Here is a 13,705-nt window from a genome sequence, read left to right as displayed (position 1 = left end):
ATCTCTTGAGAGGGTACTAGTTATGATTTATTTTCATTTACTGTGTACCCTAGGCATGTTAGTAATCTTTTTACAAACGCCAGATGCTGTAGTAGAATGTCCTTGTTCTCTGATTGAATAAGGCAGTCGTCCAAGTAAGGATATATTTGTATTCCTCTTTTGTCTGCAAAATGCAATTACTGGACCCAGGCATTTTGTGAAGACCCTGGGCGCAGTAAGATAAGCCAAAGGGCAGTGCAGAGAATTGGTAGTGCATTGAGCCAGCTATGAATCTGAGGTATCTTCTGCATGATTGTCTGACTGGGACATGCAGGTATGCCTTTTTTAGGTCTAAAGTCACAAGCCAAGCCTTCTTGCCCAGCATGGGCAGAAGCTGCTGCAGAGTCAACATTTTGAATCTTGGAATATCCAGATATGCGTTTAGAATAGATAGGTCCAGTATTGGTCTACAGGCTTTGTCCTTTCTGGGCACCAAGAACATTCTTGAGTAAAATCCTTGTCCCTGCTCTTGCTGTGGTACTTGCTGAATGGCCCTCATGTCCATGAGGGATGACACTTGCTTTTGTGCCTCTGCCCATTGATTTTTTGGCAGGTCTGGCAAACCGTTTGCCCTTGGCAGGGTGTGAAAGTGAAACCTGTAGCCTTGTGACACTATATCCAAGACCCATTTGTCCTGGGTTATTACGTGCCAATTTTGAGAAAAAAGTGCTAGTTTTCCCCCTAAAAGTGCTGCCAGAAGAGAAGTGCTTGGCGTAGGCAGGGGGAAGTCATTTGGACTGTCTCCTGTAGGGCTGTGATTTGTCTACTCCGCTTTTGGAGGTAGAAGTACCCCATTGTTTAGACCTGTATGAGCCTTGGGGCTGGGATCTGCCTCTAGGGCGTCTGTATCTGCCTCTTTGTGGCCTGTCTGACACTGGAAAGGACCAATTCTTTGTAGGCCTGCTAAATCTTGGAGGCTGTACCTGTAAGAAATCCTTGACTGTTTGCATAGATTTAGCTTTGTCCTCTATTTTCTTCAACACCTCTTCTGCTTTAACACCAAACAAGGTTGTATGCTGTAAAGGGGCATCTAATAATTTTGCTTTAACATGATCAGGCAGATTCTGTTCCTTTAACCAAGCATGCCTCCTAATGACAGAACCTGTAACAGCAGCCCTGCAGGAGGCCTCCAGAGAATCAAAACTGCATTGCAAAGTATGCTTTCACACTTGTTCAGCTGCATGCAATAAATCCTGCATTTCTTTGTTTTCTGCACATTCAGAATTTATCAACATTTTCTCTTTAGGCAGTGACGTAATATATTGCTGATATTTAAGCATATAAAACTGACAATGTAAAGCCCTTACAGCCAAGGCAGTAGAAGTGTAAATCTTTTTTCCCCATCTTTCCAGTGCCCTAGAATCCCTGTCAGAGGGGGTAGGGTTTTTTGCAGTGGAAGCCTCGACCCCTTTGGGACCCTGAGATATAGTTTCTGGGTCAGCAGCAGGGTTCTTAAAAAGAAATTTATGTGAATCAGGAACCCTGTAGTATCTGTCTGGCTTAACAGGAGCTAGAGGTAAAGAGTCAGGAGTCAGACTAGACACTGAAAATACATCATCTACAATGTCTAACACAGGTGGAATAGCAAGGGGCCTGTGCTGAGGTAGTAAAATGAAGTATCTGAGCCTTTTCTTACATTCTGAATAATCTTGGCTCTCCCAGTGGAAATGCTCCCTCATGGTATGCAAAGTTTTCCCAAAAGAATAATCCTCTGGAGTTGAGGCTGAAGGGATAGATTCTTTAGCATCAGAATCCTCATAGGGAGGAAGAGAGTATTCCTGATCAGAAGAGGAATCAGAAGAAATGGAAACCTGATCTGAAGACTTATATTCTATCTCTTGCCTAGGCCTCTTATCTGGGGGTGGGGGGGGGGGGGTTGGAACCCCTGATCAAAGTAATTAAGTCTTCGGCCATTTTGAGCATCTGTTTTTTTAGGCATGGAGGCCTGTCCATGGGGTTGTTGTACTTGTTTCTTTGTCTTTAGAGGTGCTTTAGTCATTGCCTTTGAAGCTGAAGTCATTTTAACATACAACTGTGTAGGCCTCAAAACACCCTCAGAAGCTGATGCCTGCTCAGCGGCTCCGGACCCATCTGAGGGAATAGTTTCCGAGGTTCCAATACCTTGAGTTTCCAGCGGCCTAGTCAGCTCCACGTGGGATTCAGAAGCGGCCTACGGGCTCTAAAGTAGAGGGTGTCAGGGGCTGCGAAAGTGCCTCACTGAGAACCGGCGAACTGGCTTAGAAGAAGCCTCGTCGTCAGTTTTGGACCTCGGATGCCTGTCCTTTTCTTTGCGTTTCTTTTGAATTGCGGTAGTTGGATGGCTATCCAACGACATTGTGTAATTAAATCTTCTGCCAAAATAGTGAAATGCAAAATCGTACCGACGCATAATAGTGCATTGGTTAAATCTAGCACAAAACCGACAATTAGCAACGTCGTGATCAGGGCCTAGGCAAGGAGTACAGTAAGAATGGAAGTTCTTTATGAGGTATTTGCCTCCCACAAGAAATACAATTATTAACTTTTTCTGACATCGGTCTGGAGCAAGAAAAAAGTTTCCCCAACGGTGCACTTAGCTTTTAATGAAGACTTCGGATCTGAAATTCGAACACGAAAATCTCAGGAGTCGGCTGACCGGCACTTGTGAACTGCTTTTGCTTCGGGCACCGCGCAGCAAGAAAGACTGAAGAAAATGGCGTTGGCAGCATCTTTTATACCCCTGGCACACTATCGCCAGGGAAGAGGCAACAGCAACTGACGCCAGACCTAGACTTTGGAATTCAGGCTGACTGCGGGTAGCCTGCCAGCAGGATAACCCAATTGTAATGACTGCAACAGTGAAACACGATGAACATCTTCTGAAGAGGGTACATGCAGACGTCACTTTTATACCCTACATCGGTTTATGGCCCTAACAAAGGATTTCACGCGTTACCCCCCCCCCCCCCAGGAGCAAAGACTTTGGTATACTGGCCAGATGGTGGCACTGCAGGCAGCAACCTCCCTACTGTAATGGATACTGCAACATGAGAATAGAAGGACATCATTTTTTCCAGGGCTTGCTCTAGTAATAAAAAAATCTTTTGTCCTCACTGAGAAAAATTTAGAATTGCTAGATAAACAACTTTGAAATGTAAGCCTGCCTCCTTGCACTTCCTAAACAAGGAAATCAAATGGTTCCCTCCTTGTCCTGGTTGTGGAGGAAAAAAATTACTGTCTACACACTACTGGAGCTGTCTTAACATCTCAAAGGGTTGGGCACCTGGAGTGAATGATGGCGAAATGTCACAGATTGCTCAAGTTCATCAAAATTTGATTTCAGATTAATAGAACATTGAATGCATGTGGATATGGTATGCGTAGATTAGTGAAACTAATACCAGTGTAGGAGTGTGTGTGAGTATAGAATAGTTGTGTAAGAACTTACCATAACCACAGATGTCCTTTCTCTTCATTGTTGCAGTATCCATAACCTTAGGTAGTTGCTGCCTGCAGCACAGGACATCTGGCCAGTGTACCACAGTCTTAGAAACAGGGGTACTTGTGACGTTGCATGCAGGGGACAAACTGACATAGGCTGTATCAGTGACATCAGCACATACCCAACTCAGAACTGGCTGCCGCAGAGAGACAGACCCCAAGAGCAGGAAAAGAGAAAAAGCATAAACCTCCCAGACACAGTGGTTAGGGAAAAACCATAGGTAATAATATAGCCAAAAAGGGGGTAGGTGGGTGGGATTGAATATTACAACATGGAAGAGAAGGACATCGATGGTTATGGTAAGTTATTACACAACTATTCTATGTCCTTCTCTTCTCATGTTGCAATACTCATAACCTTAGGGAGAGTATCCACAGCTCTCTAGGAAGTAACATGGGAGCTAGGCTGGGGAGCAGAGTCTATGAGACCCTGCAGGATAAACCTAGCAAACCCTGTTCTAGCACTGGAGATCAAATTCAATTTGTAATGCTTCGTAAAGTTATGTACAGAAGACCAAGTTGCAGCCTCTAGAACAGAAGCATATTCAATGCCCTTGAAGAAAGCTGCTGAAGAGGAAGCTGCTCTGGTGAAATAGGCCTTGACAGATGAACTCAACTGCTTTCCATGAAAGGAATAGCAAAAGGCAATAGCCTCAGAAATCCAACAGGCAATCGTACGTTTGACACTGCCTTGCCAAGAGCCCTAGGAGGTTGAAGAGAAACAAACAGTCGGTCAGACTGCGTGGATTTTATCTTGTCTAAGTAGAAAGTACAGTTTTGTACCTACCATAAATGTAGATGTTCGGGTGTATACACTGCTGCAGTCATTACACTTGGGTTGTCCTGCCGTCAGGCGGTTGCCCAGTCGGCCTGAGTTCCAAAGTCTTGGTCCGGCGTCAGTTGCTGTTGCCTCCTCCCTGACATCAATGCGACAGGGGTATATAACATGCAGCCAACGCCATTTTCTTCAGTTTTTCTTGCCCCAGATGTTAGGTGCCCCCAAAAAGGTAGGCAATTCAAATCACTAATAAAACATACATAAGAAAAGCAATCAACAACTTTCAGTTACCAGCAAATACTCCCCATAGGTAGTAAAGAGTAGAAGAAATAGGTACGTACCAGCAAGTAAGAGGGGAAGGAGGGAGGGTAACCTGGACTGCAGCAATGTTTACACTCGAACATCTACATTTATGGTAGGTACAAAACTGTACTATGTTCATCGTGTTACACTGCTGTAGTCATTACACATGCGTAGAAGCCCAAAGCTGAGGTAGGGTGGCTGGTTCTATAGGGCATTAGGGGTGGCTATAAGGCCCTGCAGCACTGCAGTGGTGAAGCCAGCTCTGGATTTAGAGTATAGAGGCAGATGGTAATGCTTGGTGAAGGTATGTACAGAACTCCAAGTTGCTGCTTCCAAAATATCCTTGGTAGGTACTCCTCTGAGGTAAGCAGTTGAAGTGGCTGTTGTCCTGGTGGAGTGAGATCTAATGCTGTTAGGCACAGGTTTCCCATGGTGCGTATAGCAGAAACATATACAGTGTCCTATCCATTTTGAAATTGTCTGTTTTGAAATGGCTTTTCCCTGTGCTCCTGCAGCATATGCTACCAATAATTGCTCAGATTTTCTGAAAGTTTTAGTTTTGTCCAAGTAGAAGCATAACTGCCTGTGTATGTCCAAAGAATGCAGTAGTCTCTCCCCTTTATTCTGTGGATTTGGGTAAAAAGTTGGCAAGTGAATAGTTTGGTTTAGAGCCACACTTGATACCACCTTTGGCATAAATGTAGGGTTAGTTCTTAAAGACACCCTGTCTTGGTGGAAAATGATGAAAGGTTCCACTGCCATTAGTGCCTGTAATTCTGAAACTCTTCGTGCTGATGTTATTGCCAGGAGCAGAGCAGTTTTCCAAGAGATATATTTTAAATCTGCTGTGTTAGCGGGCTCAAAAGGAGGTAAAGTTAATTTTTCCAACGCAAAGTTGAGGTCCCAAGTTGGAGTAGGTGCTCTACAGGGCGGTCTTATGTTTTTAGCTCCTCTGAGGTGCTGTTTTAGCAAAGGATTAGAGAAAATTGGTGGATCCGTGTTGTAATGAGCAGAGATGGCAGAGGCGTGGATCTTGATGGATGAAAATGAGAGGCCCTTGTCCAGCATCTCAGTTAAATATTGTAGTATCTGAGGAATATTTGGGACAAGATGGTCAAGGCTGTGAGCCTGGTTCCAGGCACAGAATCTCTACCATTTATCCGAATAGGCTTTCCTGGTACTAGGCCTTCTGGCCTCCAGAATGACATCCATAACAGCTTTGGAGAGAGACATTGCTTGCTTGACTAAAGAATCTTCCATGCAGCTAGGTTTAAAGTCTTTAGCTGGCTGTGAAGTATCTGATTGTTGCGCTGAGTCATCAGATGTGGGATTTGAGGCAAAATCCAGGGTGGTCCCTGTGCTAAGTTCTTTAAGATTGGGTACCAGTGCTGGCGTGGCCAGTCTGGTGCAATCAGGATCACCTTTGGTTCTTCTTGCCTGGCTTTTATGAGTACCTTTGGAAGGAGAGGTAGTGGTGGGAAAGCATATACTTGTAGGTTTCTCCAGCTGAATGAAAGGGCATCCATTTTCCATGCTTGTGGATCGTGAGTCTTTGTGCAGAATTTCTGTAGCTGGCAGTTCATTGGGGATGCAAACAGATCTATGTCCGGGCTCCACCATTTTTGTTATCATTCTGAATATTTGTGGATTCAATTCCCATTCGTGAGGATCCATGATGTTTCTGCTTAAGTCATCTGCCAGTGTGTTTCTCTCCTGGCAGGAATTGTGCTTGCAGATGAACTTGATAGTTTATTGCTGTGTTCCACAAGGTCATGGCTTGTCTGCAGAGGGGATAAGAGTGAGTGCCCCCTTGCTTGTTTATGTACCACATAACTGTGGTGTTGTCTGTCTTTACTAGTAGTTGTCCTGGATGCAGCAAGGCTGCAAGGGCATTTTGTACAGCTAGCATCTCTTTTTGATTGATGTGAAGATGTCTTTGTTCTGCGGGTCACTTGTTCTGAATACATTTTCCTGCCATGTGTGCTCCCCAGGCGTAATCCGATGCATCTGTTGTCAGTGTTTGCCTGGCTGTGGGTTGAGTAAAAGGCTGTCCCTTGTTGAGGTGACAAGCTTGAGCCCACCATCGAAACTCCTGTTGAAGGCAAGGAATTAGTGGTATAACTGTTTCCAAACTTTGACAGTGTTGTGACCAGACACTCTTTAGGTACCATTGTAGTTTCCTCATATACAGTCTGGCATATGGAATTAGTAGAATGCAAGATGCCATGTAACCCAAGGCCTGCAGAATTTTTCTTGCAGGGAGTTGGGTTCTTGTTGTCATCAATTGAAAATATTGAGTCAGTTGTCCTTGCTTGTCTGGCGTGAGATAAGCCATCTGGGCCGTTGTATTCAAGCTGGCACCCAGGAATATTACCTCTTGTGAGGACACTAGTTTTGATTTCTTTTTGTTTACTGTGTACCCTAGGCAACTTAATAACTTTTTTACAAACGCCAGATGCTTTAGAAGAATGTCCTTGCTCTCTGCTTGAATCAGGCAGTCCAGGTACGGATAAATTTGAATTCCTTTCAGTCTGCAAAATGCAATTACTGGTGCCAGGCACTTTGTGAAGACCCTGGGGTGCAGTAGATAAGCCAAAGGGCAGTGCAGAGAATTGATAGTGCATTGAACCAGCTATGAATCTAAGGTATCTTCTGCAGTTTTGTCTGATAGGGACATGCAGGTATGCCTCCTTGAGGTTCAATGTTACGAGCCAAGTGTCAACATTTTGAATTTCGGAACATCCAGGTAAGTGTTTAGAGAAGAAAGATCCAGAATGGGCCTCCAGGCCTTGTCCTTTCTGGAAACCAGAAAGAGTCTCGAGTAAAATCCTTGTCCTTGCTCCTGTGGTGGTACCTTCTGAATAGCTCTCATGTCCATGAGTGCTGTTATTTGTTTTTGAGCCTCTGCCCATTGATTTGGAGGCAGATTTGGCATTCCTTTTAACCTTGGCAGAGTGTGAAAGTGAAACCTGTAACCTTGAGATACAATGCTGAGAAATTTGTCTTTGGTGATCATATGCCAATTGTGATAGAAAAGTGCCAGTTTTCCTCCCAAGGGGGCTGCCAAGAGAGATGTTTGGCAGCTGTAGTGGGAAGTCATTGGGGCTGTTTTTTATATGGTTGGGGCCTGTCTTCCCCTTCCTTCTGGCCTGATGCACCCCATTGTCGAGGCCCGTAAGGACCTTGTGGTTGACCTCTACCTCTTGGACGTCTGTATCTGCCCCTTTGAGGTCTGTCTGTAGCTGGAAAGGACCAATTCTTTGTTGGCCAATTTCTGCTAAATCGAGGAGGCTGAACCTGTAAGAAATCCTTCACCGTTTGCATAGATTTTGCCTTATCCTCCATTTTCTTTAATACCTCTTCTGCCTCAACTACAAATAACACATCCTGCTACAAAGGTGCATCCAATAGTTTTGCTTTAACATGATCTGGTAACGTATGCTCTTTTAACCAAGCATGTCTTCTAATGACAGAACCTGTAACTGCTGCTCTACAGGAGGCCTCTAAAGAATCAAAACCACATTGCCAAGTGTGTTTTTCCACTTGTTCAGCTGCATGCAATAAATCCTGCATTTCCTTAAAATTAGGAGGATCTGACTCTGGAAACATTTTTTGTTTCAACTGAGACATCAAAAATTGCTGATATTTTTAGCATGTGAAAACTGGAAATTTAAGGCCCTCATTGCTAAAGTTGCAGACGTATATACTTTCTTCCTCCATCTGTCTAATGCTCTGGAATCTCTGTCAGAGGGGACTGGATTCTTTGCTGATGAGGCCTTAACCCCTTTGGGTCCCTGAGAAATAGTTTCAGGGTCAGCAACAGGGCTTTTATAAAGAAATTTGTGAGAGTCAGGGACTCTGTAGTATCTGTCAGGCTTAACTGGGGCTGGAGGTAAAGAATCAGGATTAAAGGTGGATTCAGTATACACATCATCCACAATATCTAACACTGGTGGAATAGCAAGGGGTCTGTGTTGAGGTAATAAAAGGAAGTCTCTGAGCCTTTTCTTGGATTCTGAGTAATCCTGGCCTTCCCAGTGGAAATGCTCCCTCATGGTATGTAAGGTTTCCCCAAAGGAGTAGTCCTCAGTTGGAGAGGCTGATGGAATAGATTCCTCAGCATCAGAATCCTCATAAGGGGGTAAGGAATATCCTAGGTCTGAGGAAGAATCTGAAGAGATGGACACCTGGTCGGATGAGTCATAGTCTGCATCCTGTCTAGGCCTTTTATCAGGAGGGGGATGGGACCCCCTGATCAGAGTGATTAGGTCTTCGGCCATTTTGAGCATTTGTTTCTTAGGCATGGAGGCCTGTCCTGGAGAATGCTGTATTTCTTTCTTTGTTTTTAAAGGAAGTTTAGACTTAGCAGAAGGTTTAATGCTTAACTGAGTAGGTCTGAAAACACCCTCTGAAGCTGCGGGTTGTTCAGCTACTCCAGATCCCTCTGAAGGGTTAGTTTCGGTAGGCTGAAAATCTTGTGCATCCGAAGGCCCAGCCAACTCCACGTGGGAGTCAGAGGCGGCCTGTGGTTCTACAGAAGTGGTCATCAGGGGCTGCAAAGGCGCCTCTCTGAAAACCGGAGAAAGTACAGTTTTGTACCTACCATAAATGTAGATGTCCGATAGGTATGCATCTGCAGTCATAACATATGGGTTGTCCTGCCTCAGGCAGCCCTTCGGTCGGCCGGATTCCAAAGTCTGGGTCTGGCCTCGGCTGATGTCGCACTTTCCCCGACGTCAGAGCTTCTGGGGTATAAAGGCATCAGCCGACACCATTTTCCTCAGTGTTTCTTGCCCCAGATGCCAGGTGCCCTCTAGGAAGGCTAAATTTGGATAAATGTTGAAAATTCCAAACAGTAGCAAACAAAATATATATATACATGTATACATACAAACAAATACACCATAATAGATTCCCCCAGCTAGCTGAAAGAGGGGTAAGCACCCTAGGAATACCAGAGAGGGGAAGGAGGGTGGGTAATCCTGACTGCAGATGCATACCTATCAGACATCTACATTTATGGTAGGTACAAAACTGTACTATGTCCTTCAAGGATGCATCTGCAGTCATAACATATGGGTAGAATACCATAGCCAAACTGCGGGAGGAGATATTAAGATAATGATGGTGTAGTTAAGATCCCCTGTAAAACTGCAGTTGCAAAACCTGCTCGGGATCTGGAGTATAAAGGTAGATTGTAATGCTTGGCAAATGTATGCACGGAGCTCCAAGTAGCAGCTTCTAAAATGTCCTTGGTAGCCACCCCTCGTAGGAAAGCTGTAGTGGTGGCTGTGGCTCTTGTGGAGTGAGGCCTGATGTTTTCAGGAGTTGTCTTTCCATGAAAAGAGTAGCAGAATTGAATGCAATTTCCTATCCATTTTGAAATTGTCTGTTTGGAAATTGCTTTTCCTTGCACTCCAGTTGCATATGCTACAAAAAGTTGGTCAGTTTTTCTGCTGGTTTTAGTTCTGTCCAGATAGTAGCATAGTTGTCTGTGTACATCCAAGGTGTGCAATAGTTTCCCCCCCCCTGTTCTGTGGGTTAGGGAAGAACGTAGGCAAATGAATAGCTTGGTTCAAGGATACCCTGGATACCACCTTTGGCATGAAAGTAGGATTGGTTCTCAGAGACGCTCTATCCTGGTGAAAAATAATGAAAGGCTGCACTGCCATTAGTGCCTGTAACTCGGATACTCTTCTTGCTGAAGTGATTGCTAGAAGGAAAGCAGTTTTCCAAGATAAGAACTGTAAGTCTGCTGATGCTGCTGGTTCAAAAGGGGGTAGTGTTAATTTTTCCAGCACAAAACTGAGATCCCATGCAGGCAGAGGGGGTTTCCTTGGAGGTTTTACATTTTTGATCCCTCTTAAAAATTGTCTGAGGAGAGGGTGAGAGAAGATAGGAGGATCCATGTTGTACTCTGCTGAAATTGTTGAAGCATGAATCTTAATGGAAGAATAGGACAGGCCATTGTGGAACAGTTCTGCTAAGTATTCTAGGATGTGTGCTAGGTTTGCCAGTGTGACATTTGTACCCTTTGATGCACTCCAAATGAGGAATCTCTTCCATTTAGCTGAGTATGATTTTCTTGTGGAGTGTCTGCGAGCCTCCAGGATAATGTCCTTGACCCTCTGAGATAAAACAGTTTGGTTTTGTTTTAAGCAATTTTCCAGGCAGTTAGCTGCAGTGTTTTCAAGTTTGAATGCAGGGTCTTGTAGTTGTTCTGCGTTAGAAGTAAAGGCCATAGGGGTAGAGGCCATGAGTTCGTCCGAGACATGCTTCTCAGTAGCGGATACCAATGCTGCCTTGGCCAGTCTGGAGCTATCAGAATCACTTTTGGCTGTTCCTCCCTGATCTTCAGTAAAACTTTGTACATCAATGGGAGAGGTGGAAAAGCATACACTGTTAGGGCCTTCCAGCTGAAAGAGAGGGAGTCCACCCTCCAGGCTTGTGGGTGGTATACTCTCGAGCAGAATTTCTTCAGTTGGTGGTTGAGTGGGGAGGCGAACAGGTCTATCTCTGGCATTCCCCATTTGTTTGTTATGATTTTGAAGATGTCTGGATGCAGCATCCATTCGTGAGCATCCGTGGTAGTTCTGCTTAAGCTGTCTGCTAGTGAATTCTCTTTTCCTGGTATGAATTTGGCCTGCAGTTGGATGTTGAGATTCAGGCCTAGGTTCCACAGATCCATTGCCATCCGGCATAGAGGGTAGGAATGCGTGCCTCCCTGTTTGTTTATGTACCACATGACTGTGGTATTGTCTGTCCTTATCAGCAGATGTCCTTGCTGGAGGAATGATTTGAATGCCTCGATTGCATGCTTCACTGCCAGCATCTCCTTTAGGTTTATGTGCAAATTCAGCTGGTCTTGAGACCATAGGCCTTGGATACACTTGTCTTCCATGTGTGCTCCCCATCCTAGGTCTGAGGCGTCCGTGGTGATGGTCTGCCTTGGTTGTGGATTGTTGAAAGGCAACCCTCTGTTGGTCTGGCAGGCCTGATCCCACCACAGGAATTCCTTTTTCAGGCATGGAATGATTGGTATCATGGTTTCTAGACTGTGCCTGTGTTGAGACCATACATTCCTTAGGTACCATTGTAATTACCTCATATGCAGCCTGGCATGCGGGATCAAGATTATGCAGGATGCCATGTAACCCAGGGCCTGCAGGACTTTCCTTGCAGTAAGATGAGTTTGTCTTGTCAAAGCCATGAAGTAGACTGGGAGTTGCTTTTGTTTTTCTTCTGTGAGAAAAGCCATCTGAGTTATTGTGTCCAGATCCGCACCCAAAAATGTTATCCTTTGGGATGGCACTAGTCTTGACTTCTGGATGTTGACTGTGTATCCCAAGGCCGGTAACAGGTGTATGACATAGGCCAAATCCTTTATTAGTTTTGTCTTGTTGTCCGCTTGTATTAGGCAGTCGTCCAAGTATGGGTAGATTTGAATTCCCTGAAGTCTGCAATGTGCAATTACTGATGCCAGGCATTTCGTGAATACTCTGGGCGCAGTAGATAAGCCAAAGGGCAATGCTGAGAATTGATAATGCTCTGATCCTGCAAGAAATCTGAGGTGTCTTCTGCAATCTGGTCGTATAGGGACGTGCAGGTATGCCTCCTTGAGATCTAGAGTCACCAGCCAAGACTCCTTGCCCAACATGGGAAGAAGTTGCTGTAGGGTCAGCATCTTGAATTTTGGCACAATGAGATATGTGTTTAGTGCGGACAAGTCGAGAATAGGCCTCCATTGGGTTTCTTTTCTTGGTACAAGGAACAGTCTGGAGTAAAATCCTTGGCCTTGTTCCACAGATGGTACCCTTTCTATTGCTTTCATCTGAAGTAAATTGTTGATTTGTCTTAGAGCCTCTGGCTTCTGGTTTGGTGGAAGGTTTGGCATTCCTCTCTTTTTTGGTAAAGTGTGGAAGTGAAACCTGTATCCTTTGTCTATTGTTTGCAATGTCCATTTGTCTTTTGTAATGCAATGCCAGTTTTTCGAGAATAAAGCCAACTTTCTGCCCAAGGGTGCTTCCAGTTGTTCCCTGGTAGGCGGAATCAGAGTCAAGTCATTGTGTCTGTCCTGTGGAAGTGGTTGTAGTTGCAGCTGTGGCAGTACTCCTCTGGTTGGCAGGTTGCCACTGACGACCCCTGTAGGCACCCTTTGATTGACCTCTGCCTCTTGGGCCTCTATTCCTGCCCCTCTGTGTTCTGGAGGTGTCTGGAAAGGACCAATTCTTTGAAGGCCAGTTTCTGCTGAACCTCGGAGGTTGTACCTGCAGAAAATCTTTTACTGTTTGCACAGATTTTGCTTTTTCTTCCACTTTCTTTAGAATCTCCTGTGCAGGGGAGCCAAATAAACTTTGTTTCTCCATTGGAGCATCTAGGAGTTTAGCCTTGACATGGGTCTGGCAAGGATTGCTCTTTTAGCCAGGCATGCCTTCGAATTACTGCTCCAGTCATAGCTGATCTAAATGAAGCCTCCAGTGCATCATAGCCACATTTTAAGAAATGATTACTGACCTGCTGAGAGTTGTGTACCAAATCCTGAAGGGACTTACGGTCTAAAGGTTCAGGAGAAGAAAGCTTTTATTCAGCTGATCTAACAAATATTCCTGGTACTGTATCATATGGAATTGACAGTTTAATGCCCTGGCAGAAAGAGTAGCAGATGTATAAACCTTTTTCCCAATCTCTAATGCTCTTGACTCTCTTTCAGAGGGTAGGGGTTTTGGCAGTGGCAGCTGCAACACCTTTTGGGCCCTGAGAAATAGTTTCTGGGTCTGCAGCATGGGCTTTATACAAGTGGAAGTGAGAATCCGGGACCCTGTAATATCGGTCAGGTTTGGCAGGGGCCGGGGGAAGAGAATCAGGGGCAGAACTGACATCATTATATGCATCATCAACTACAGTTAGCACAGGTGGTACGGCTAAAGGCCTATGCTGTGGCAAGTGTAAAAAGGTCCTTAGTCGTTTTCTAGAATCAGAGAAATCCTGACCCTGCCATTGAAAGTGTTCCCTCATTGAGTGCAAAGTCTCCCCAAAGGAAAATTCTTCTGGAGGGGAGGCAGAAGGAATAGAGTCTTCTGCATCTGAATCCTCATAAGGTGAGTA

At 44.9% G+C, this 13,705-nt stretch overlaps 1 protein-coding gene across 1 annotated transcript in view; it reads right to left on the bottom strand.

Annotated features, from left to right (window-relative positions):
* The window catches only part of FGD6 (FYVE, RhoGEF and PH domain containing 6), a 1,320,563-nt gene that overhangs the window by 1,143,889 nt on the left and 162,969 nt on the right, over positions 1 to 13,705 (bottom strand). The window lies entirely within an intron of this gene.

The sequence above is a fragment of the Protopterus annectens genome, chromosome 11.part0 (assembly GCF_019279795.1).
Source record: "Protopterus annectens isolate FY-2018-M chromosome 11.part0, PAN1.0, whole genome shotgun sequence".
In the NCBI taxonomy this organism is placed as follows: Eukaryota; Metazoa; Chordata; order Ceratodontiformes; family Protopteridae; genus Protopterus; species Protopterus annectens.
This window is presented reverse-complemented; position numbering and strand designations above follow the sequence as displayed.